The sequence below is a fragment of the Chroicocephalus ridibundus genome, chromosome 4, assembly GCF_963924245.1.
Source record: "Chroicocephalus ridibundus chromosome 4, bChrRid1.1, whole genome shotgun sequence".
In the NCBI taxonomy this organism is placed as follows: Eukaryota; Metazoa; Chordata; class Aves; order Charadriiformes; family Laridae; genus Chroicocephalus; species Chroicocephalus ridibundus.
In genome coordinates, this window is record NC_086287.1 from 40,326,314 (window position 1) to 40,352,562 (window position 26,249).

Genomic DNA, 26,249 nt, shown 5'->3' on the forward strand with positions numbered 1-26,249 from the left:
GGACTGTAAAAGTCCGTGATTGATTTTATCTCTTTAGATATTCCAGTAGATGGTCACTTTACCAGCTGGACTGGCATAACACATAGGGAATATAAGTTGTTGTGTGACTTTCTTTCCCTTTCTTTATTCCTCTGTCTAGAAACTTCCTTTTTTTGTCTGTGACATCCACCTATGGTAAGTAAGTAACCTAGCCTCATGTATACATTGTATTAACAAAACCAGACAAAATATTTTTGGAAGACATGAATGGAAGTGGAGATGCTGGGTAAGAACCTATTTTTGGTTTGATTTTGGAAATCAAAAGAAAAGCAAAAAAAAAACCCACAACATTGCCATAGGAGGCAACGTTTGCAACATTATTTCCATGGTTGAATATGGGAACCTGCTTTGCCAAAGTGGTATTTGATGTTTGTATCACCAAAATGAATAGGCATGAATAGCTGCTAATCTGATCTTGAGAATCCCTGTACATCTGGGTGCCTAAATGCTTTTAAGAATTGGGCCCATGAGAACTTCCATCCTATATAATCCCAAAGCACTTTGGAGGCCCCCATGGCTCCAGGGCAAAGCACGGGTGCTACTGGTAGTGCACAGCCTTTCAAAATAGCAGTTTAAGAAAGAAACTGAAGAGTATCATCACTAATGCAACTTCAGGGAAATTCAGGGAATGAAAAATGGAGAAGGGCAGAGTAGATAGTTTGTATTTATAGTAGATAGCTTATCAGACCAATTTAGCCACTTCTCTTGCTGCTTCAGCACTGTTTGTGAACAGCTTTTGTTCATCTCAGATGGTTTTGTTATTCAAAAAGCTCTTAGCCCATGGAATGTTCTCGAGCAGCTCATTGTGAATATTTGATACATGGAAGTAGAGTCAAACTGTGATTTTTAGCTCTGAATCGCTTTTATGTATTCCTTTGACTCATCCACTTTCCACATCATTTCAAATCTCAGAGGAACACTTTTTCAATTTCATTCATACTATTTAATTGCTCCCAACCTTCTTCATTTATCTTGTTTTATACTGTAACCCTTGTCTTTTCCATCATTTCCCCTCATTCATTCCCCTCCTATCCCTCGTTTATTATCACTACACGACTAATGTTTGAGAATTGTATTGTAAGGGACTCGGAGCAGACACTTATTATTTTACTGTTGTGTGGAGCACTTTGCATACATGTTGTGTTGTATAAATAAAAACTACATCTCCAGAAATATTTAGTCCTTCAATTATATTTTGCAGTATAATATGTACCAGACACACTATATGAAATAGAATTATTTATTATAATTATCCCATCTTTGGTACTGACATTCAAAAGCATTTTAGGTAAATCATGTGCCTTCTCTCTTCTCTGTGTCAGTTTCTTAGCTAGCTCAGAGTTACAAGACGTGTCAGTGACATGCAAGCATTGGGTTGTTTGGCATTCTGGAAACCCTTCAAATGTAAAACCTCTTTGCTTATCCTGCTTTCTACTGGCATGTCTCAAAGCCTTCTAGCAAAGGAAATGTGTTGCCTCTTTTACAGCTGGGGAAAAAGAGAAACAGAGAGGTGAATTGGAGGCCATTGAGAAGGCCTGAAGCATGTCTGTGAACACAACCAAGGTCTCCAGGTCTCCAGTCTCCCGGCATTTTTAATGGGCAACACTTCACCACAAAACATGGAGTTGCACTGCACATGTCCAGGTTTGTATAGTGGCTTGTCCCTCCCCAAAACAACATTTGCATTTTCTTAAACCTGGCAATATAACAGAAAAAAAACAGAAAACAGAGTTGCCTCCAAACCCTTCAGGATCCGTAATTTCCACATATATGCTATTTGCTTTTCTTCTGCCCCTGAAGCCAGAAGAGAAACCATGAGGGATTCTTTTATTTATTTTTATTAAAAATTCAAGCAAATACAGGCTTACCTAGTCAGACATCAGTCACACTTCTGGTAAATTTTGTTTGCTGCTTCTTCTAGAAGAAGTCTGAGGCTGCTGTGTTCTGAAGGACCCACCTGGCATCTAATCCACATGAAGGCAAAGGTGGCAGGAAGTAGTGGAGGCTATTAGCACTCTGCTGAGCAATTTATCAGTTAGTCCAAAGAGATGATCCCTGAACAACATCCCAGAGGAACCTCAAAGTTTTGACAGCCTCTATGAAAATGTCTTGCTAACGTTCATTCCCATGGAGACCTTGAATGTGAACACCCCTGGACAGGGCTTTCCTAAACAGGCCACCCTGACAGTAAGAGATGGTTTGCTGCGTGCCACTTTGGGAGCATCTCTTAGGAGTAAAAGTTTCCTATCCATCACGTCTAGTTTCAGAGACAAGCTCTTAGGGAGCCACAAGGTATGGCAGGTGTCTATTACAGAAAAATGTCTTGAAGGAAAGCAGATAGCGCAAAGCTAAATACTCATGAAAACTTTACTATTACAATTTTTATCTAGAGGAAAGAATATGCTCTGAGTAAGGGAATGATTTCAGCAATCCCAGAGAGAAAGGCCAGAATTTTCAAAAATAACTCTGGGTACCTTGGAGAATACTGCTCAGCCTTTAACATTTTGAGGCTGATCCCAAGGACAGCACCTTACTAGCAGAGACTGGCACATGCACGGATAAACGAACTAAAGTTTAGAGGGATTAAATTTTGGGCAGAGATAAGAACCTGCGTGGACCTTACTCCTGCCTCAGTCCCTTTGGTAATCAAGCACTTTGTCAGGAGTGATGAATATAGCGTTAGTGTCTGAAGCCATAAAAAGAACCCAAATGTATTTTGATAGAGCCTACGGGGGGGGCAGGGAAGCCCCTGCTACAAGCGAAAGAAGAGAGGAACCCATCAGGCCAGGGAGGCCCCTCCAGCTTGAAGGAATTACATTTGAAAATTTCCTTCATGTTTTCTTCAGTAAACTCAATGAATGAGTGAAGGCAGTGAAAACCCATGGCTTTTATTTTTTCTACCCTCACCAAAAAGAAAAAGAGACAAAGGAAGCAATTTCCCTGTTATTGCATGAAGACCTATGCAAGCTGATCTGAGACAGCATGTGATTTGTGGTATTCTTCAAAATGCACTTCCTACTTCAGGGATTTGAAGAACATTTGTCACCACAGTGACTGGGGGCTCCCTCCGAAGAAAAAAAAATAAATTAGTTCGATCTTTAATTTCTTTGAAAGCTTCAAGATTTCTCTTTGTTCCTCAGTTTCCTGACAGACAAGCCTGTGTTTTGGATATACATCTGTGAGGTGCTTATTAAATAAACACAGAGCATCTCCTCTCTATTCTAGACATCCAGGGAGATGAAATGCACAATTTCCAGTTGCAGAACCTCCTCAGGCAAACAGGAGAGAAAAAGCCGAACTTCCCCAAGGAGGGGAAAACCCTGACTGCAGCTTGAGAGGTTTTAAACAATTGTGATGAATTTTTCCACAATAGATGTCTTCTTCGATGCACTGGCTGGCTGGAATCAGGCTGAACCAGGGCTGGGTGGAGAACAGGGAGCGTTATAAGGTGAGATTCCCATTTCATTTGTTGCAGAACCCGTTAGCATGTAGAGAGCGAAGCAGGAAATTAGGGTAAGGGTGATTTAATGAGCCAGGCAGTTAAACCCTGCTCTGGAAAGCTGGATCCCATTCCTCATTAGTTCCTAAGCAATGTCAGACAAGTCACTTGGACTAAAGTGGTATGACTAATGCAGATTCTTGATTTTCCAGGTCCTCCTTTTTCTAGACTGGGGCTGGATGAGCATCCGTAACTGGAATGTAAATATAAGGAGCCATATAAAACTAAATTCTCTGGGGAAAAAGAGATGCTATGAATCTCAAATTTATGAGTCCTTTTAACTGTAACATGTCTGAGCTTCAAACCCCAGTCTCCAGAGTGAGATCTTACCTCACTGGGAATGACTACACTGGCAGCATATTTGTGATGCATTCAGGTATCAGTGTAATGACCACATTAAAGAGTTCCTGAAGAAATAAGTCATTCTTCTTTCAGTGTAACAATTGTGCCATAAATAAAACAGAAATTACGGCATGGGAATAAGCTCTGCCAGACACAAAATGGATGACTGAGGAACCAGCTTGGGTATTGCTACTCTGCACTCCTCACTGTGCCCAGATACAAGAGTATAATAGCAAGCAAATATGATTATGCTACTTTCCAAGATGTTTCCGTACAGTCAGGTGTGAGGGTGCACCCAAATGAATAAATTCTTCCAGAACCAGACAGGATGGTGCAGAGATATCGGAGCTGACTTCGGGCACACATATAGAGGAACTAGATCAGGTGTTATACCTGATCTGCGTTATTCCAGATAAAGGCAACACATGCATGATGGGATTATGAGATCATTAATAAGATCAGCTGCATCTCCTGTGCCTGTTTAGAAGTGGCTGCAGAGGGGCTAGAGCACACTTAGGTCGCTGCAAACTCTTTTCATCTTGGAGCCAGCTTCCTGTGTCCAAGCCTGGATGCTCTGCAGAGAATGGTGTTCACTCCTGGCACCAGGCCTGGGAGAGCACAAGCCTCCTGGTGAATGCCTGACCAAAGGGCAGTTCTAGAAATCCCCTCTCCTTTGTCCCTGAAGTTCATCCTACTACCGCTTTCACCATATTATAATCTCAACTTCATTTTTTTTCTCTTCTGTTAATAGCTCAGGCTGGAAGAAACAAGGCTGGACAGAAAAATAACAGCTTTTCTGGACCAGCTAATGCAGCTGGGGAGAGCTGAACAAGCTCTCGGGTGTACAGCACCACCACCACCAGGTGCTTGCTCTGACATTTCTCCCTCCTGCCTGTCCCCTCAGCACAATACAGTGTTTGTCTTCATTCCCCTCACCCCTGTCTCACTGCCTCCTCCTTCCTCCCTTCTCATTCTGGGAGCCCTCTCCTTTCTCCTCACCTCCTCCTTCCTCTCACTGCTTGCTGTGACTAGGCAGGAGAATACAGATTTATGTACTCCCTACATGTGCTTCCCATTTTTTCCAGTCCATCTCTGGCTGTTGATTTCTCCTCCTTGTAGGTGAGTATCTCTTAGCTCTCTTCTTCCTTTCTCTTTGACCTTTCCTCTGCTCCTTGTAAGGCGTTCTCTCCTGTCATGCTGTGAAATGTTCATGCTGTCTCATACTGTGAAATGATCTCTCTCACGCTCTCTCTCGACTGTGTCTCTAGCACAGTCCTCAGTACTTTCTAAAGGATGCTATTTCACAATAGATACATAAGACTGCATTAGGCTGCTGTCCTCTGTAGCTGCCTAATCCGATACGGTATTTTAAAGGTGCTTCTTAGAACACCAAAGATGCCTTAGCTGTCTTAGCATTTTCCTTCTCAGCTCTGTTGAAATATATATAAAACAATTGGGGTTTTTTTTCATCCAGCTTGAGGTCACCAGCACGCGCAGCGCTGTCCTAGCTTGCACAGCTCAGCTGCTGAGGCAGGGCTAGCTGTGTGTTATTCTCCATTTCCCCTTTAAAATGCTCCATCTTTCTGGTACTCCAGCTCTCGCAGTGCGATTGTGCAATCAGGTGACTCGGTGACAGGCTGGTTTGCTGCATTGTGGCATCCTCGGAGCAGCCACAGCGGGCTGTACACTGAGGGGACGCCAACCAGCGACCCGGGCACTCCTGGGTTACGCAGAGCTATGCAAAGCTGCCGCGTTTTTTGAGCGTGCAGCATCTGCTGGCCCCGCAGTTTTGGGGCGGAGGGAGCCGCTTCTCCAGAGAATACTTGCCTTTGAGAGAGTCACTGTGGCCAGACATCTTGAGAACCCTTCATTATAATTGCTGTGGGGCCTGCACGGATCCGATGTTGCCTCATCATTGGGACCATTTATTATTGATATCTGAAATGCTGAGTCATTGGACAGAGGTCACAAAAACATCCTTACTCTGCTAAAAACATTAGCTCATCATTTCTGGTACTATGGAAGGCAGGAGCAACCAGGAAATCTGGTGCCTGTGAGAAAAAAAAGGTAGACTGCATCAGAGGCCTGGGAAGGGCAGAGCAGAGCCCAGAGTCAGGAGCTAATTAGGAAAGACAGGGCGTTGCTTAAACACAGGTACCTGGGTTCAGGATCTACTGCCACTTCCGAGTTTGTGTCACTTGAGGTTACCGTTTTACCCCACAATATTTTGCTTTCTCTCTCTGTAAAGGAACAAAACTAAAAATCTCCCTCACTTCTCTCTGAAGACTATAAGGCACTTCAGAGGCATTAACTAGCTAATTAATCCTTATTGCAGGGACCTGCTGTTACTTCCATGTTCCAGAGCGAAGCCAGAGGTACAGAGGGGTCATTTGTTTGCTCGTTCAGGATTGCAGTCTCCTGATTTCTAATCCTACAAGAAAAGCATTTTTAGCCCGTGCTGTCATGCTGCTGAGGAGTTAATGTAGAAACTTTTTTAATTTATTTTACTACCTATGCTTTATTTTCTTACTCCTCTTCCTTGGGCAACTCTCTGCATCTGAAGAGATCCTTCTGGGTGGAAAAACACTTCTTGTAGAGATTACGTTTCACTTTTTTAACAGTGAAGCTGCAGACAAATATTTCCTTTGATAGCTGTGTTTGATTTCCGGCACTGCAGGGATGTCCTGTCAGCATCCAGGTTCAACAACGGGCGCAAGGGGGTTACATCCCTGAACTGCTCGGGTTTTTTTATTTGTTTTTGTTACGGATTTCTTTGGAAGAGTAAATTTGAAGAACCCGTAACGCGGGCTCACCAGCCAAGAAGCCTTGCCAGGGCAAACGCTCCGGGCTTTTGGGCGCTTTTTGAGCAGGGTGTTCCCGCCACTCACCTGAGCACACACCGGCAGGGTCCGGTTCACCGGGAAGGGACCTCCACCCCCGCTGTGTTTAGGCTCTCTCCCCCGCACCGGTCCCGGCAGGCCTCGGGGGGAACCACCTGGCCGGTCACTCTTCTCCCCTCCCCGGCTGCCGACCGAGCAAACCGGCCGCCCCTCCGCGGGAGGAGGCTGTGGGGGGCCGGGCCGCTGCCGCCCCGTCGTTGGGGAGGCAGTGCGGGGCAGCAGGGAAAGAGTTAAGGGAAGGTGGCGGGGCAGGCCGGCTGTCGGAAGCGAGCATGTGCAGATTGCAACCGCATCCATACTACGGGCGAGTGTCACTGGCACGCTTCACCTCCCGCCGCCGGCCGCAGGGCACCCATGGACCCCGGTGAGGCGATGAGCCGCGGTTCGGCCGGGAGGGCGAAGGGGGGGGAACACGACGACGGCCGAGCCGCGGCACCGGCACCTGCCCGCGGCCCATCGCCGCCGCGCCCGCCCCGCCGGTAGGTGCGCGGCGCCCGCGGCGGCCTCCCCGCAGCCGAGCAGCGGCGGCAGGGGATGCGCTGCCCGGGGCGGAAGGCGGGGACCGGCGCCCGGCGCCGTTGGTTTCGCTTTCTGGCGGCAGGAGGGCCGAGCCGCCTCCGCCGGGGCTGCGGCGGCGCTTCCCGCCGGGCGGGCGTCGCTCGGGGAAGCCGGGGCGGGCGCCGGCCTGAACGAGACAAAGGCGGGCGGCGGTGGCCGGGCGGCGGAGCGCCAGCCTCCCCGCCCGCCAGCGGGGGCCGGGGGACCCGGGCGCGGGGTGTCGCCCCCTCCCGGGGAGAGGGGCCGACTGGCGCGGCCTGAGGCAGCGGCGTCCCCCGGGGCGCCGGCCCGCGCCCCGCCGCCCCTCGGGGTTTTGCTCGGGAGCCCCCGGCCCGGCTGGGAGGCGCCGCGGGGGGGGAGCGAGGTGGAAGAGTTGTTGAAATTGGAGCTGCTTTTCGCAGAAAAGTGCCCCCTTCTTTTTTTTTTTTTTTTTTTTTTTGACAAAAACGAAGTGTTTTGAAGCATCTTTTCTTTTTGTGTTGATTTCACTAAAACTTTATTCCAGGAAAGGAGAAATAGATGTGAAGCAGCCCGGCGTTTGCAGCGCAGAATTAGGCGGTGGGGGCTGGCTGTGAGCCTTTCAGTGACTTTTCTGCAACCTTGTGAATTACTCATATGTGTAATGCTCGGAGGTCAGGGACCCGGATATTACAATCAGCTGAAAATGAGAGGGGTTTTTCTGGTTTTATTTTCTTTTTTTTTTTTTTTAGTTTAAATTAGTCTCAAGATGTTTGCTCTTGTTCCATTTTTGGTATGGAAAAATATTCAGAATAGCTGAATTTTGGCAAAATGGAAAAATCTGATTCCGTCTGTCCCCCATTCTTTGCACTAGGGTTTTGAAAATTGTCTCTAGGGTGCTTAGGAGCAGGGATGCTGGCCCGTCCCTCTCATCTACGCTGGGACTTCCTAGAGAGCTTTTGGCATTGCTGGTCCCAAGCTACCAGGGAGGTACAAACTCGTTAAGACTCCTAATTACATAGCAGAAGCAGTGAAACTCTGTCAGATGAAGTATTTCATATTGTTCTATGACATCATTTATTTGACAGGCTTGTTCTGCTTCCCTCTTAATTCTGAGGCAAAAGCAGTCCCTGCAGGAGCTGGATTTTTTTGCAGGTGAGGTGGTAACAACTCCGTGCCCGCTAGAGCTGTGCATGTTGGGGATTTGCAAGAAGAACAGAGTCCCTGAAGAGCTCTGTTCTGTGGTTTCCAGGAATGCAAATGCAGTGATATATGTACTGCATCAGTTAGAGATGGGGCTAGCTGCTCTTTGGTGGTAAACAGGAAGACCTGAAAAGAAAAACTAACATAAAATTATCTGGAAACAGAGAAGGAAGACTTACTGACATAGAATTGTTAATGCCTGTAGCCGCTTTCAGCCAGCACTGAGGAAAGCCCTGTAGGAAGACTGTAAGGGACTCTGATGCCCACGACACATCCTGAAGGGTCCTTCCTGAATCCCAGCGCCTAGTCCCAGTGAGAAGGTATGACCTCTTCCATGCAGGGATGTCAGTTTTTCTGTGTGGGGTGACAACAGCTTGTTACTGTGGATAAATAAAGATTGTTCGCTTAATTTGAAAGTAGGTATTTTCTCCCTGAGAAGCTTTGTGCATATGTCTGCAAATGTCATAGTTCTGCGTTGAGATTCCCACTGAAGAACATGGGTGTCCCCCTGCTTGTAGAATGGGAAACTGAGGTACAGAAAGGTGGCATTTCACAGGTAGATGTGAAACATAAGAGTTAACTCCAAATCGTTTAGTTTAGCTAATAGCAGCTTATAGCAGCTTCCTAAACAAACGTCAGCAGAAGTGTTACAAGCATCTTATTCAATGTCTGTGAAACATTTTGAGATCCTCTGACCACAGGCATATTAAAAGAGGAAGTAGTGCAGTCTGGTGAAAGGGAAACAGAGGGGCAAGCAGGTGTTGAGGTAGTACTGCTTGTGACTGTGTAACGTCTCCTTGCTGCTCTGGTAGCAGGTCCATAGCCTTGGTCAGGATTGCTGGGCGTGACGGTGGAGGCAGAACACGAGCTGCTTCATTGGGAGTTCAAACTTTGGCATTCTTGTGGCAAGATCTCATGGCAGTTTACAGAAAATGGTCAAGGGGAGGGCTAAAACAAGAGTTGTGGGTTGCTTATTGACATGGGGGTTGGTCTCTGCATACATATGGAAATGGCACCTGATAGTGAGGACTCTTCGGTTTCGCTGACGATGTCATAATGTGATGTGGTGCCGAGCAGTGAAAGGCAAATTTAACCTTGAAGGGAGATACAGGTTCCTGACTTTGAATGTAAGACGGGAAGAGGTTTTTGGGTAAGGTGATGGACTCAACAGCCTTTGGAGTCTTTAAATTGAGATAGCTTTTTACAATCTATACTTTAATTCAGCATCTTGGAGAAGTCCTAAGGAGTGAAGATGTAGGGATCCCTTTGGCCTTGTAATTTGTGGATCTGCTTGTTCCCACACATCAAGAGCTCTGGAGATGAGTTGTTTTGCAGTGCTCTAAATGTGCCTATAATACCTGTACTTTTGGTTAAGACAATTATTTTATGCTGCTCAAGTGCTTCAGGGTTGCTGGCAGTGACCGCATTGTGTCCAGGAAGGGTATTTCCTCTCGTGGCATAATAAGCCAGATGAATTTAGTTCTTGCCTTCCTCTGAAGCATTAGCAATGAGCCACAATCCAGGGCTGAGCATGCCAGAAAGGAGGAGGTCATCTGGGGGGAGTGGGGGAAATGGTGAGGTGACTATGCACTCTTCCTGGGGGAAAACGACCCATTTTTTTTGCTGTCATCACGTGCTTTGATGGCAAGTCTTGTTTGTGTCCTCGGAATTGTACTTACCATAGAGTCTGGGGCCAGATTTTGTAGGTTTTCTCTTTCCTCTGCAGCATGGGATTGGTCACTAAGGGTCATCTGTATGAGACTCATTTGAACAGTCCTGTGCCAGTTTTGGAGTTGCCGTGCTGGCTGTGGTGTGATTTCTTGTGCTCCTTGTTTGCGATATGCAAGTCTAATCTCTTCAGACTAAAGGACTTCTGTCCTTATCCAAGTTACTGAGCTCTCTTGCAAGAAACTGCATGAAATTTTAATAAATTGTGATATGTAAGAGATTTGCCTAGATTTTAGGCAAAGAGTCATAGAATCATGGAATCGTTTAGGTTGGAAAAGACCTTTAAGATCATCAAGTCCAACCAAGTCCTTTCTGTTCTTAAACTTTCTGACAGCAGAAGGAAGGTTTTCCTCATGGAAGATGAAGGGAAATTATCCTGAAAAAGCTCCTAAAAAAAGCAAAGCCTAATATATTGAGGAGGTTTAAAGCGTAGTGGCATGAATAAGACCTGCTTGTTCTGATGATGAAATCATAGAAGTAATGGGAAACTTTATTGTTGCCAATTGTATTTTAGGATTCTTTGTTTCTGGATTGGCTTTAATAAATGCCACGTTTGAGAAAATTAAATTAAGTTGTTGTGTTGTTTTGTTTTATTTCTTTTTTGAGTCTTAGGCAGCCTGTTATTACATGGTAAGACAGGAGAGGTAAGAACATGACTAATTAAAGGGCAGTGGTGCTTCATTCCCTAGGGCTAATTATTCTGTAGAAAATGGGTCAATTACTTAGAGAAATTGTTTGCCAGCAGGAGGCAGGAAAAGCCTCTGCTCCCACTCCTCACTTTTCTTTTGTGGGAAGCACTGCCCGCCTCCATCGGCAGTTGCAATATCTTGGTAAGCTTTCAAATGCCAGAGCCATGTCCTGCAGATGGGGAAATGGCATCTGAGCAAACTTCTATGCGGTCTCTTCTGTCGTTTGTTCCTGAATGGCTGCAAATGAAGCAGTGTCCAACAAAGGTGGTCCTGGGTTGGATCTGGAGTGAAAGACATGAAGTTGAACAGTAAAAGTGTGAGTTCTCTTTCAAAGTAAAATCTGCCTGTTGTGAAAGGTGAAGTGTGGTATTCTTCCTTACTTCTGAAAGAAGATTGATCATCTAGCTAGCTAATGTCTTCCAACATAAAAGGTATTATCTGCCTGTGGCTCACTGGTGTGGGTTCGTAAATGATCCCCTTCTCATATCTGCTTCCTGGATGTATTGTAGTGTTCTCTGGTGACTTTATCTCCTGACCATGTTGCTTGCTTTTAGCTCTGCAGGCTCAATACATACTGGGTGGGGGAGCGGGGGGCTGGGTTGCCTTGTACCGTCAGAAATAAACTGGTCTGCTTTTCACCTTTTTGTGATGGTACATGAGGCAGGAGTGCCCAGATGGTTTCTGAGCTCCTAGGTAAGGTGGTTGTGCAGGCAACCAGAAAGAACCCTGAAAGCAAGCCAGACTGGGCAAAGGCTTTGGCTCTGCAGGAGCTGATTACCAACATCTGTGCCAATTGGGAACAACGTGCTCTTTCTGGTTAGTCAGAGCGCTACATTCCCGGTTGTAAATGATACACCCAATAATGTCTAGTGCGAGCCAGAGCCTGTGCACCTCGCGGTCCAGCTAAAACAAGTGTAAAAGACGTGTATTTGCAGGTGCGTGCTGCTCTTTAACACATCCTTAGAGGCTGAATAAAAGCGAGACTTCTTTAGAGATTTGTTTGTAGGCACATCTGAATGAGAACACCTATTGGTTCCTAGTTCAGAGGTGTCTAATCATTGTATAAAAGACAGAAGTGGTTTATGTTACCCTTTCTTTTGTTCTGGATTTTTATTAGTGTCAGTGCACGAGAGTTTGCTGCAACCGTATTTCAAAACTCCCCCGCCCGCAGAGGCTTCTGTCAAAGCTGGATTAGATGACTGGGGGGGAATCTTCCCTACCACAAATGCTTGCTGCCTTGCCTTCATTGCATAAGATCCAAGCATTAGTAGTCATTAGATAAGTGTTGATAGCAGAGAGTGGTAAAGCTGCTCTTTGACTCCTTCGTTGCTGGATCTTTGCTGTCAGGTGCGCCGTATACTGAAGGTAGCCTGTATGAAGGAATTCTGCAAAGCACATTTCTGTCACGTTCTCCTTGACGCTGCTGGGAGCCTGAAGGAGATGACGAAGTATTTCTGAAGGAGGAAGCTCTCTCTTTAGCATGGGTAGCTGTGGCATAGTGCTGTGTGTACTGTTAAGTGCCTTTTGGGGATGGGGAGTCTGTTGTGTGTGTTTTTCACCCTGAAGACAGTCAAACTCATTTGGCTCCACCAGCCTGATCTGGGCTGAGAAGTCTGGGCTGGAACTGTGTCTATACAGAGCTCTAAGTAGAGTGGCTTCTTGCTGCTTACTGTAGGGAGTGCCTGATGACAGATACTGGTATATGTGGCTGTTTTCCTCTCCTGCTCACCGACCTAGCCAAGCTGGGCTTGCCTAATCCACAGCGCACGCTTTGGCCCGCGTATTTTCTTTGTATTTTGTGTCAGCAGAGGTTTATGGTAAGGATGCTTCCAGTAAGTTCTAGAGAGGAAGAGTTCTTTCTTTTTGTGATTTCTGGTGTTTTCAAGATGTGTATATAGTTTCCCCTAGTGGCATGATAGATACCATGTGATTTGGTTTATTTTGATCCAGCAGCTCTTTCCAAGGCAGATCTTGCAATTAAGCTTTTAATTGGAAGTGGTCTTGCACAAGAGCTGCAGGATGTAGAGCGCAGTTCATAAAAATGCTCTAATGTCCACCAGGAAGAGAGGAACCACCGTGAAGGTAATGTCATGATTCCTTAGCAATATAGAGCTTGTCTGTTGTTGCTTTCAGTTTTCCTTTGCTGGTTAATACTTTACCATGGAGATGAGATACCAAGTTTCCAAAACATCAGCTTCGGTCACTTCAGCTGACAGAGGCTAGCACGGTATTAGGACTGCCCTGGGCAGCTGAGGACGTTCCGTGCAATGGAAGACTCAGGTGCATATATAAAGTAGGCAGTATGTTATGTTATATTAGCATATAACTTGTGGATGTGCAGAAAGTCAACTGATCCTCTTTGATAATTATATCCTTTCGAAACAATGCCGCAGTTTAATGCTCTTATTATCAGGTGTTACTGCTCACCACAAAGGCAGCTAAACGCTTAATTCTTTCATAGATTAGCTAGAGCGTAATTAGTTTTTCAAAGATCAGATCAATAAGTACAGCATGTTGCTTTCTAAAAATGTCATGTATGCACACGTTCTGATTCGCTTCTGATTTTCATGGTACAAGCTCCAAGCACTGCAATAATGCTTTGTGCTCCAATTTCAAGTTGGGGTACGCTACCTTGTGTGTGTGTGCTTTTTTTGTTTTCTTTTTTCTTATCCCAGCTTTATATCAGATATAGAAGGCAGGAAGGTGTCACGATCTGATGGGAGAAATGTAGTTTTCGTGGTTTGAGATGCTTGTTTGAGAAACAAGGACTGGACAATGTCATGACAACGATTAAAATTTGCTATACTTTGGACAGAGCTTAGCAGCATTTGGAGTACTAAAAAGCTGTAAGTGCTAACACCAGCACTTCCAGTGCATCTTTCATCTGAGAATCTCTCTGTTCTTAATGAATTTTCAGTGTGTCTCTGTGAGGCTGGTATTATTAGTGTCATTTTGCAGACAAGTAGATAAAATAAAATGCTTGTATAAGCACATTCAGCAAGCCAGAAAAAGGCAGGAATAAAATTCAGGAATAATAACGTTTCGGCCGGGTTTTGAGCTACTATCTTGTACTTTCTCTTTTGCCAGGAAAGAGGCTAAAGGTATTGATTTTGGTAGCTTCCCCCCCCTTTTTTTTTTTCCCATTGGGTTAGGCAGCATAAAAGTGAGACGTTATTATGCAACATATCTAAGTGTGCATGTGATACTTGAAAAAATGGTAATCAGATAAGTTGCTAGGCAACAGTACCCTGCCTTCAGTTACCAAAAAGCCAATGAGTTTGCTTTCATGATGTAACATGTGTTCTGTACTTCTTCATCAAGTAAGTGTAGGTGGAGTTTTGTAAGAGTTGCTCCTTTTTAACTCACCTCCTGCTTAACCTGCCATATTGCAAGGTCAGATTTAACCCCAGTTTCAGATAAATGTATTCACAGAACCTGAAATCAATAGAAAAAAAATGTTAGATGAGCTCTTAAGAGTAATGAAGTATATATAAATGTATATAAGAAAAAAGCCATGTGGGTCTTTGGTGGTTCACCAGCTTACAGAAAGTAGTCCATAGCTCATCCTTGGGACATGAAAAATAAGAAAATGGACAGGAGAGTATGTTAAAAGGTAGATGACAGGGATATGTGGCAAGCTGTGAGAAATCTTAAGCCCTCGCTGTGGCCAGTTGGCCCCAAAATGTTAAGAGACGTGGTAGCACATGAATGTAAAGCCATCTGACTTAGCAGGATCAGAGTGGAAGAAACATAAGCAGGGAAGAGTGTACATGGAGAAAAAGTAGGTGAGAGTCTAATAATACAAGACAGATCTAGCAGCACGAGGGAATTTGATTGTGTGTTTGTTTGAAACCTGAGTTTTGTTTTGTTTTTTGTTGCCTTTTTTGTGGTGGATTTTTTTTTTGTTAAAAGACAGATTGCAGGATAACAACAACAAAAAACAAAGACTCTTGGCAGTTATTCTCAACGCATTTCTGCTTTTGGCGATAAATGGCCACAGAAGCATTTGCAGATACTGTAGTTGCGTGGGGGTGTGGGCATCTGCCCAAGCCTCTTCAGCTACTGGGTGGTGGCATGGCTTTTAAAAGAAATCTGAAACTCTGGAGGTCTAATGTGCTTCTCCAGGCTTTGCCAGAAGCTTTCAGTAGAGACAGGGGACTAACCTAGAGATATCTGGGGAAGGATGAACCGAGCCTTGGAGAGAATTTGTTTTCCTCAGGTAGCTGTAAGTTGTTGCCTTACAGGGCTGTTTTTGCAATTTTGTTGTTGTTCCAGAAGAAAGGTGCTTTTCAGGAGGTGGGGACTGCATAGCAATGCATGCCCTAGGTATCTCTCAGAGGTAATTCAGTCCTTCTGGGAAGGAAATTCAGCCACACCTACCGTGTTTTGTCCTCTGTCTACCAGGTTCAGAGATGTTCAAATCCCAGCTGGTCTGTGTGCAGGTTCAAAAACCCTCATCAGAAGGCAGCAGGGCAAGGCATGTCGGGTCTTCGGTTGAAAGTGAAATCTGCATCACCCTCAGTGTAAGTCCTACCAGAGCAGGGTGAGTTTCTGAGAAGACAGGTGCTTGCTTTGTCTTTCCAAATTTGTCACTTTCTTCCCAGGAGAATCCCAGATAAGTTACCAAACAGTATTGTGACTCAGTTGGTGGGTCAGTTTATCACCAGATAGATGCACGGATCTGGGCTTTCTTTTTTGGAGCACTTTGGAAATCATGAAGAAGCGTAAGTACTAAAATAGTTGAAGGAACGCACAAGTAACCAGTTTCTGGTCAGGAATTTGCTTTCCTTTTTGTTTGCTTGTTTTTTGTATTCTCGTTTGATGAGTGCTACTGCTAAATTATGGTAACATGTGGTCCCCAACCTGCTGACATCAGGAATGTTGGCGTCTCTGTTAGAGGAATGTTCAAAGCATGAACAAGTGCTGTTTCACAGCAGTGTCAGGGAAGCCTGAGTCTCGCCTAATAGTGGATTTTATACTTTTTTAACTGTTTCTGTTATGCAGTTGAATGGTCACACCACTGTTTTGGGTTTTTTGTTTGTTTTTTCCCTACTACAAAGTTTTTAATCATTAGTATTTCAACACAGAAAGTTCATTTATCTACAAAAGAAAAAACAAATCCCCTTTTCTGAACAACTTAAGCGTTGTATTAATTGTATGAGCTCTAAGGGCAAACCGTTATCTTCAGCTCTACCTCTCTGCTCATGTATGTTATGACATAGTCTTTGCTAATGAAGGGTTTCTTCAATGCTTCCTTTCAAGTGTAGATACAGGAGTAACTAAAGGAAGGGTTTCTCCAGCACTTGGAGTTCACAGAAATGAACATTTTTGTGAAAAAGGAGCTTCTTCCTGCTGGGTGGTTGCAGGTGAGCCGTATCGGGAAGGTGTTATGGCTGAGAAGCAACAGACTTTTTCGGGGTAGCATTAAAATGGCTGACGAGTTCCTTGGACTCGCTTGCTGTAATGCCCCATGGGTGGCGAGTGCTGGTGCCAGGGAAGGGGCTGAATTTTGCGTGACTGTGTTGCCCTAGAGTTAGGTTGGCTTGAAGCCTTTTGTAATGTTCATATTGGTGCGTTGAAGAAGTCGTGAGTGCGTTGCAGTTGCTTGTTTTGTGTGGGTTTGTTCCTCGCTCTTTTACAAATCAAATTATAGATCTGATTATGAAAGAAGGGTTCTCAGTGTTGTGATTCTAGGGAAGCACTTTTTAAAATTTTGTTTGCATGTGTCTGATAAATAGTTCAGTAGAAACCTATACCCAACTGTGACAAAAGACATACGATGAAAATAGAACACATGCAAATAATTTTTAGGAACATAAATTTTAGAATAATTTATACCAGAGCTAGATAACAACCAAATTCTTTCCCAATTTGATGTACAAATACTTAGCTGTTAAATTATTTCTCTCAATAGAAAGAGACTCCAAAGTAGATGCAAGCCTCAGTGCACAGGCAGAAGGTGCTAAATGTGTCTCTATAATGCCCATGTTACATTGATTTAATTAGAGGTTTTATGCTATTCATCACTCCGTTAATCTTGGTGGGAAGGTTTTGTTGGGTGAGGATTAGTTATTTAATCTGCATTTTTAATTGGAGTGTTTTTGTTGTTCAGTGTTACCTAAATAAAAACAGTGTAGGTTGATTGGTTTTTTTTAGGGAAACATGTCTCTTGAATTCCTGTTGGACTTTGGTGCTCTGATTCATTAGAATAACGTGAAGATCCCATTTGTTACACAGTCTGACACGTAAATGTTCTTGCTCTGTAACTTCTTCACATGCAGCTAATCCAGAAAAAATGCTGTGTATAGACAAGCCCTCGGAGTGTAAGATCTGTGAGGCTGATACGAGTACGATGTTAGATATTTGTGTGTTGGAGCTGGCACCTCGAGGTGCGACTTCTGTGAAAATCGGGAGCATGGCATCCTAAATGTCAGTGCTCAAAGAAAAGGAGAAGTATAGCCCAAGCGGATGGGCTCTGCTTGCTCAGGTCATGCAGCCATGCTGCCCAAGCCCAACACGGAGGTGAAAGACAGTCAGGTCACCAGAGCTGGGGGAAGAGGCGGCGCCGGTGCCCCCAGGAATGGGCTGGGGTGGCGGGTGGGTGACAGTGGCAAGGACTTGCTTGCATGAAGGCCACTCTCTGTCCTGGAATGGGGATGGGAGAAGAGGAGAAATATGATGATTGGAGAAGCGAGGAGCAGAGGAGGTGGAGGAGATAGGGAGGCAACATTAGGAGGGGGAAGATGGGCATGAAAAGGAGTCACCAGTGGGACTTACTTCAAAAATTGGAGGATCAGCCAGGAAAACAGAAATAAAGCACTTCCTGGTAGACCCTTCAAGGGTTAACCAAGCCCTCGGCTGAGATGGTAGCAGTGAGGAACCTTTGGTCACTGGCTCCAATGAAGTTGCTCTGTGTGTTTGCTGTGGCTGGGATCCAGAAGGACAGTGAAGAGTCGAAAGGCTCAGCCTCACCAGAGGAGAGGCAGCTGCTGGGTGGCCGCCCTGGGCGAGGGGCAGGTACAGGCGCACACCTGGGGCTCTGAAGAATTCAGGTCTTCCAGGGCCCAATGTAATGGAGCTAAGCTATAGCTCTTTCGGTGTTTAAAGCCTTTCTTGCACTGCACTTCATTAAGGTTAAACTGTATACTTCTTTGGTTTAGGAAGGCTCTCTGGTTGGTGTATTAGCTGTTGGTCGCAAGCACCTGATCCGAAAACTGCTGGTGTCTGAAACAGTGTGGACCTGCTGGAGGCAACCTGGTGGACCTGCGGATGCTGTGAACGAGGAGCTGACCAAAAAGCAGGAGAGCTCCAGGATTCCTCCCCAGAAAAGGTAAGGGGCTGGAGGGTAAAACCAATAGGGGTGCACTCGTAGACCAGAAAGCCAGAGCAGTTCTCTGAGTAGAGAGCTGACTGCATTGTAGATGTGACCTTTGAAATTTAAATATGTAGAGTGTATAAAGGATGGTCAAGATGTGAAGTTATTTATTTCCATCGGTTCAAACTGCAAGTTGCTTTCTGGAAGTGTAAGAAAGATTGCCATTTGCACATGTCGACCTTAATTTCTGCCTGCTTTGAGTCACGTTGTTCTGATTGCTCGTACTTTACATTGCCAAACTTATTACAGTGTTATTGTCTCTTTAAAACCTCACACTCTGATAACCTTAGGTAGTTAAAACAATCAGGACAGTGGAACAGTATCTCGGAGCTAAACCAGAGCAGTAGGTAAAGTGCGGAGGGTTGCTGTCTCCGGTGTTAAAAACACAGGTGTGAGTTGGATGATGAAGAATCTATTCCTGGCCGTAGCAAGCAGCGCAGTCTCTGCATCTGATTCACCGGTGTGTTACTCTACTCATCTTCTTAGGCTCATCTTGCTCACTCTCCTTTATCTATGGCAGTCTGTTACACTTGCAGAGTGGATGTAAAATACTATCAAATTGGAAGGGTGATTTATATCCTGGAGTGAAACTTTATATTGATCCTGTTAGATGGGCTGGACCTTGTGGGACCAGAACGACAATCGCCAGACCCTGCAGCTTCTTCAGAGCGCTCCGTGTGTGTGCAGTGTGTGGTGTGGTGCCCTAACAGGAGGTTAAGCTCAGGTGCTCTGATACAGCTTGCAGCAGTTCAGGCTACAGTATTGTTTTCCCTGTGGTGGGTAAGGTTTCATGGGTAGGTCGTGCACAGTACTTTATCTCTAACTGGGAACTTGCTTTGAATATGTAGGTGCTACATATATAAAATTCAGATCTATGTATCACCTTCCTCTCTCTGCCCATCCTGTCTCAGGGGTCTCATTGCCCTCTCTTAGTGGTAGTGCTCAAGAGATCCTATGCTAGTGTATTCCGTTGTCCCACTCTTGTAGGTATTCTTGCTCTGATAGACCCCTGTCCCTCACTGAGGCTGGGGAGCAGACCCAGTCGGCTGCTGAAGGAAAGCAGTAGACTTAATTATGGCAATGCTAACAGTTTGGATGAGCAGGGTCAGCTGTGGCTTCGAGCCCCGACTGATCCTGCTCATTGTGTAGCTGAATACAGGGCTTCAGTTGGTCAAAAAGTGTCATATACTGAGCGGTAAAGTCCAGACCAGTGCTGCAAGGTTATGACAAAGCAAGTGTCAGCAGCTTCCCGGGAAGGCTGTTGGTGATGGACTGAGCCTTGGAATGAGTCCATCCGTTTTGTCAACAATGCAGCCATGAGTACTTCTGAAGAAAGCCGTGTCTGGCAAGCGCTCTGGTGTATGGTACTATTGCTGTGAGTAGAGCAAATGCTGCTTATCACCTGCCCTCAAGAAGCATCAAAGAAAGCGCAGACGTCTCCTATTTCTGTTAAAACAAAAACTGAGTGCTGTATGGGCACAAGAAAACATAGATCCATTGGCAGCAGAACAAGACTTTGAATTATTCATTCCTCCAGTGCCTCCTGTATGTTCCATCCACTCAGGCTGTTCAGGATACTGTCTGCTGGAGATGCAGACAGATCTGCTCCCAAAACCAGGGGGACACGACCCTGCAGACTGTGATCGCCACTCCGCTCAGCTTGTCCTCCATGAAAACTCCTTGTGCATTGTTGTTCTGATGTCCTCGAAGACACAGAAGTAACCTTTGATGTTCCTGTGGGCTGTTGGTAGAAACTCTTGTAATACCGATGAAACTGGGACGCATCTGGTAATGCCAGCCTGGAATTGGCTGTGAGGTGAGAGCAGTGAGTTAGGACCAAGCGGGAAGCACTGACTGTTCTGGCCCATTTTGCAAAAGGGAGGCGGGGGGGCTGCACGTTTTGTGTAGCATTGCTTTGAGTTTTGTAAGAGAACTTACACTGTGTCAGTTTGTTCCTAGCTCTGTCTTGCTGAGGAGCCAAAGTGACATCTTCTAAAAGTTCCCTGAGCACAGGCAGGATTTTCTCTCCATGCAGAGCGCCATACAGTCCTCTCCGGGATCGTATGAGGAGTGTATTTAAATGGCCATTTGGAAACATTTGTGAAATATGTAGTTTTTCTCAACTTACTTACTAGTGGGCATTTGTCTATGTAATGGTTGTCAACTGGCAGCTGGAAGTTGAGAGGCACTGAGGACTTATGAAGCCTCAAAGACTAAATTTTCCTCCATGAATTGCTCTGAGCTCAGGTAAGAGGTGCTCAGTGTGGGAGAAGGTGCTGCTGAAGGTCTGTTCAGAGGCTGTTCCACAGCATAAAATGCACATACTTGGATGTGGAGGGGTTTTTACTCTTTCTTTTTCTTGCTTTTTCCCTCCTGCTGGTTGGTATGAAGATTCCTTTAGCCATTTCACATAGCCAGGCTGCATCATGCATGCCATATTGCAGACCTCTGAGCATTTTTAGCCATTTTCCTTCTAAATCTTCCGGAGTTGCTCTTGGCTATTAGGCTTTTGCTGAGAGATACTCAGATTCTTAGTGTGGGAAAAGCTAGCTGTAACTAGTAACTGCTGCAGAATTGATGGGCTTCTTACAGCAAAAGTTTAACCCTTGCATTTACAGCTGTCTTGTAATGTGCCCTACCCCGTTTTGAGAGCACTTCAATTGTTTTTAAAGAGCTTTGAGGAAAGGAAGTGAATGATATTTCAGTCAAGACAAGACTTGTGTCCAGAACAGTTTTCAGCTTCTCATTGTGCCAGCTAGCTGGATTTGGCCTAGAGTGAGCTACCTTTGGAGTTGTCCTAGTCCAGAAGCCTAGGGAAGCTGTGGAGGCTTAGATAAAATCCCAGACTGTGTTTGAGTCCTCACTGAAAGTAGTGGAAGCATCCTAGGGGGAAGATTGCCCAGCTGGGTTGAGAGGCGGGGCAGGTTTCACAAAGGGGGCTCTTGAGGAAGAAAGGGTTTGCCCTGAAGCAGGTAAAACGTGTTTGTCCTCCTGTGGTCTTGACAGCAGTGAGAAAACGATAAACTGGAAGAATACTTTCCTGTTTTTAATCAGCGAAAGAAGTAGACAAACAGAGCAGGAGGTGGATTTGTGGTTTCCATAGTGATGTAGCTGTGGAAGCTTTTGTACGGCTGAGCTTCGCCCTCACTGCAATCACAGTTGAAGGCTATGAGTATTCAGTTCTCCTGCCAGGGAAATGTAAATGTACATCAAACATGGAAATGGCTGAAAATGCAACGGCATGTTCATGATTTGTTATGCTTGCTGTGTTACCTGAATATGTGGATATTGGGAAGTTCAGCTTCATCATGGCTTAATTCTCCTTTATCTGCTGTGCTGCACTGAAACAGTGCATCAAACTGTCATAATGCCACAGTTCTTGTTCCACCAGGCAGTGATATGTTGACCTGTATCCTTTGCTTTCTCTCGTCTGTACATACACACACATCCCACAACACTGATGCCTGTGACACTCTGCTCATCCACGGTGTTTTCAAACATGCACCGATCAAGAAATCTATACCTAACACTTTCAGGCATGCTAACCGATCAGAATACCACCCTGCAAAACTTGGAGAGGTCTGCTTCATGCTGTTCATAGCTGTCACCTCGCTTGTTCTTCTGGGCCACAGAAACGGGCTGCATGTGACATTAAATCATGCTTTATTTTAATGGGCATTTTGAGAGTGTTGTAATAGTCCAAACGTAAGACCTTTGGGGAGTTTTTGCATATGGAGAGAGCAGTTTGTGACTGTGAGTGGTTGAATATGAGAGCCTTTAAATCTGGCTTTCAAAATAAGTTGGAATGCAGAATTTTTCAGCATCTCAGCTGATGGATTATCAGTGGAAGGAAGGTGCTCAGTGTGAATGCTAGATGCACGCATCAGGCAGCCGCGTACCAGTCCTACACACCCATCTGCATAGTCCAGTCTTTGTGAGTCATGGGCATTTGTGCCTTGTATTCCTCCTTTTTACTGGTACTGCTGCTGGATGCTTCTTTTGCTGTCTCTCTGAACAAAATATCCCTTACCTTTGTTATTTGTTTTGCTTGTCTAATGGATGTAATGGGTCATCTGTTCCCTTTATAGAAAGGAATGTTAATTATTTTCAGAAGGCTAATTAGGTTGCTAATGAGTGGCTCTACTGCAGTAATACTTCCTTTAATTACTCACTTGTAAGTGCTGTACAGAGAAGCTTATTGTGTATGCTGTTAAATACAAATGCTTGTAGTTGGCTTAGAGATACACCTTCAGGCTCCTGAAGGAAATGCTTTGGTAAACTTGGCAATCCATATGTGACACCGATGACTGCGCAAATGAGGCCGGTGCTGAGAGCCACCTACTTGTGCAGCCTCTTTGACTCTGTCTGAACCTGGCGCTTCTGCAAGTGACTGGCCACAGTTGCTCTCTGTATTCCAGTTTTGCTAGACTGCTTTTGGCAGTATTGATAACCAATTGTGCTACCTGCCAAACTAATTTGTAGTTAGATGCAGCCCTTGCAACAAATAGTTCAGTCTAATTAGCCAGATGGCAGCCAGAGGCACAGGGAGGTGGAGTGACTCATCCAAGGTCATGTTGCAGATTATAGCAAACCTGGTAATAAAGTGGAGGTTTCAACAGTTCTGTGTTTGTGTGCTGCACTATTTGGCCCCTCTTGTCTCTCTTAGGGCCAGCATAGTTCACTACAAGACTTGCATCAGTTTGCATATTGCTTCATGAGGCAGCACAGCTGCTCAACAACCCCATCCATGTATCAACCTCGGCACTGACTTAGGAAGGTCCTTTTGCTTCTCTATCTGAGTCCTGGCTGCTACTCGCTTCTCTCATTTTCTTTTCATGCTTTGTTGTAGGAATCTCAGCACCTTTTAGAATTGCTCTGAGAAAGCTACTGTATTCTAGATAGGATTTTGGTTTTAGTACTCCCAGGAATGAGAGGTGTTGGGGTGATCTCCACCATCCCCTGCTTTTTAAGTGCTAAGCCTTCATGCAGCTCTGCAAAAGAGCTTCACTTTTTGGCAGCATCCTCTGATGTCCAGTCCAGTTCCCGAGTTGGCTATTAGCCACACACTGTAGCTCCATCAGGGAAGATGGTGAGGGAAGACTGCTGAATGGGGGCCACTTCTAGGCATCAGAAGGTGCTCCCTATGCTTATAAACTGATCATTGTAGGCCCAGTTGGAGAAGGAAGGAAGATCTGTCAATGTCGTGGATGCAGTGCAAAACTTAGTATGTCATACTCTGCTGTCAAAGTATCCAAGTGCAGGTAACTCAGAAGAATGATTTAGGCATAAAGTAAGAAATACCCAAGCAACTATTATCAGCAGGAGATAGCAGAAGTCACCCTTTAGTTCTTTTCAGGAACAGATGTGCACTGCTAGAACAACTTGTATCTGTGCTCCACCCATGTATGACTGCCTTGACTGAGGCACATTCATTTAAAAGTTAATTTTTGCATATGTAGCATTTGAGTTAACTTTGTATGTCTTTACAGCTGTGGGAACTCTGAGAGACAAGATACAGTGAAGGAAGTTGGTTAGCTGCATTATATATATATAGGTTCTAAGTTAGTACAGACCTGTGCACAAAGAGCACACTTGAAAAATGTCATGATACCTGTTTAGAACACCTTGGCATTGCTATGAACTGTTGTGCAAAGTACTGGAAGTAGTGCTGTTTAGCATATGTGTAATGTGACGGGTTTGTTGGATGTATCAAGACCAGTTATATAATGCAAGCATATTTAGGTTGTTTTACTCATGGTGGGAGATAAAAACTTAAATTCTTACTTATCTTACCAACAGTATATTGCTTAGATACCTAGTAACTGTCATAGAAGTCCTTACGTGCTGCAGGTTTGTGTACCTCTAGAAAGGAATGGACAAGCTGACCAGAATGTGTGCCTCCAGGACTGTTGATAGTAGATGCATGATTCAGGCATGAAAATGACAGCTCTTAAGCATTTTACATAAGCAGGGACAAGTTAACATATGGTGCCTCTCTGGTTCCATTTGCTGTGGGTCACCTGACGCTCTATTGGTTGAGCAGATTTTAAAGATGGTTTAAAAAGAATGTAGGGTTTGGGGTTTTTGGAGAGGGGTTTTTTTTTGGTGGCCAGTGTTAACAACATGAAACCATTTTACTTACAACTGAGGGATTCTTTTCTAGTCTTATCACAAGACAGTTCCCAACACACAGATGAGAACTGGCATTTTTGTTCAGCTGGCCCTTTGCCCAGAGGCATGAGGTACCTATTGTTGCCCAGAAGGAAAACAAGATAAAGAAAAAAATCTTCTTGTTTGATAAGACCTGAAATTACCCTGTTTAACCTCGGGTATATAACTGAGGTGGATAAATCAGTGTTGTACGTGCTGTAAGCACTTTTAAGTAGGTACTGGAAAGATGCAGGAATGGTAGCATCAGGAATGATCAAACTCCACTTTTGTCTCCAGGATGTGTCCATCTTTAGCTACCTTCACAGGCTCTAGTTAACTACAAATAGGAGTCTGCAGAGACAAAGCTTGTAACGAAGGTACCTTTGTTCAGTGCCTGAAATTCATGAATGAATTTGGGCCTCTGCGTGTGTGGAGAGAAATGTTTATATGGAATTGTAAAGCTAGTAAAACCATGCAAATAATTAATTTGTTACAATGGTGTCATGTTGCAGTAATAGTGTAAGGCAGATTACTAAAGGCTGAATCTCAAAGAACAAGGCCCTGTCAGAGGTGCGTTTCAGTCAACGAGAGCTCAGTGCCTGCCCAAAGGAGGGATCTTCTTCTCACTGCCTAACTCACAACTGTGCCTCCTAAAATAACAAGCAGTTGTTTAAAGTATATCTTTAAACTTTTATCTTCAGGAGATGGCAAAATAAAAGCTGAAAACATAAGTCAGGAGTTAAGGGCAGTGCAAATAAAGAGCTGGGCAGAAAGTCCCTGGCAGAAAACAGCGTGACCCTGGGAAAGCCCTGCCCTGTTTGAGAGCTCTGTGGCCAGTCGTTAACTGGGCAGGACGCTCTTGTCACCCCTGGCCAAGGCCATTCTGTCTAAATACAAAAGGATAATTACATGGTAGCTGCATAAAGCTTTAGGTTACAGTTCAATGGAAAGAAGCCAGCTGAATTGCCTTCCATTAAAAGGCCTCTACTGCTGCATGAGATCCCAGGATGGCAGCCTGGCCTCTGTGCTGCAAAGGATGGCGCAGACGCGGTTGTTTTCTTTTCTGGTTGTGCTTGCCAGGCCCCAGGGGGAAACTGAGTCCTTCCGACCAGGTGCAGTGTGCAGTAAGCTTCCTCTGACAAGTTGACAGAAGTTAGTGGAGACTTGGTACTTGACAAAAAGAAAAACTAATTATGGGAGGTGTTAAGAATGAACTTCATGGATGAGAAGTCGTGATCTTACCACTTCCTCTTATACGTTTCCATCTGGTATAAGTGGCTTTGTAGTACATGGCCTGGTAGATAGCATCTCTTCTGCTGCTGCAGTTGGGAGTGTCCTGCATATCGTAGGATTTGGCAGCTAGGCTGCCATGAGACTTCGAAAATAAGCCTCTTCTGAGAACCAGGTGACGTATGTTCAGCTCAGCATTTCCTTCTCTTTAAAGATCAAGTGCAGTATGGTTTTCTAAGGAGAGGTAATACGTTTTGCTGGGTCAGCTGATGTTGCAGAGTGGTGAAGGGGGGGCAATAAGTTTCAGATACTCAGGCTATCTTGGGGCTTGAAGCTGTTTGAAGTTCAGTATCAGGTTTCTGTCTCTGATCTGACCAAAGTAGTAAGATCAAAGTTACTGAAAACACAGTCTGGGTCTGCAGTGGCTCTAATTCTCACATTTTGCTTCTGGAGCCCAGGAGCGGGGAGAGATTGTGCTCATCTCAACCCCGGATGGACAGAGCTACTGGGACACCAGCTCCTTCTCCTTTGCACTTGTGTCCCCACATGTTCCTGAGGCCCCTATGTGACCATCACAA

The 26,249-nt window shown here is 44.9% G+C and overlaps 1 protein-coding gene across 8 annotated transcripts in view; it reads left to right on the plus strand.

Annotated features, from left to right (window-relative positions):
• The first annotated feature begins 4,867 nt into the window (after positions 1–4,867).
• The window catches only part of TMEM229B (transmembrane protein 229B), a 42,880-nt gene continuing 21,498 nt past the window's right edge, over positions 4,868–26,249 (plus strand). The window contains exons 1-3 of one of the 8 annotated variants that reach the window (XM_063332876.1): positions 12,881–12,998; positions 15,321–15,439; positions 18,077–18,246. The gene's annotated coding sequence lies outside the window, so the exon portion shown is untranslated. Of the gene's footprint in view, positions 5,000–6,948; positions 7,260–8,569; positions 8,820–12,868; positions 12,999–15,320; positions 15,440–17,868; positions 17,986–18,076; positions 18,247–26,249 lie in introns of those variants that run through there. The other 7 variants (XM_063332873.1, XM_063332875.1, XM_063332872.1 and 4 more) reach the window with 7 other exon arrangements.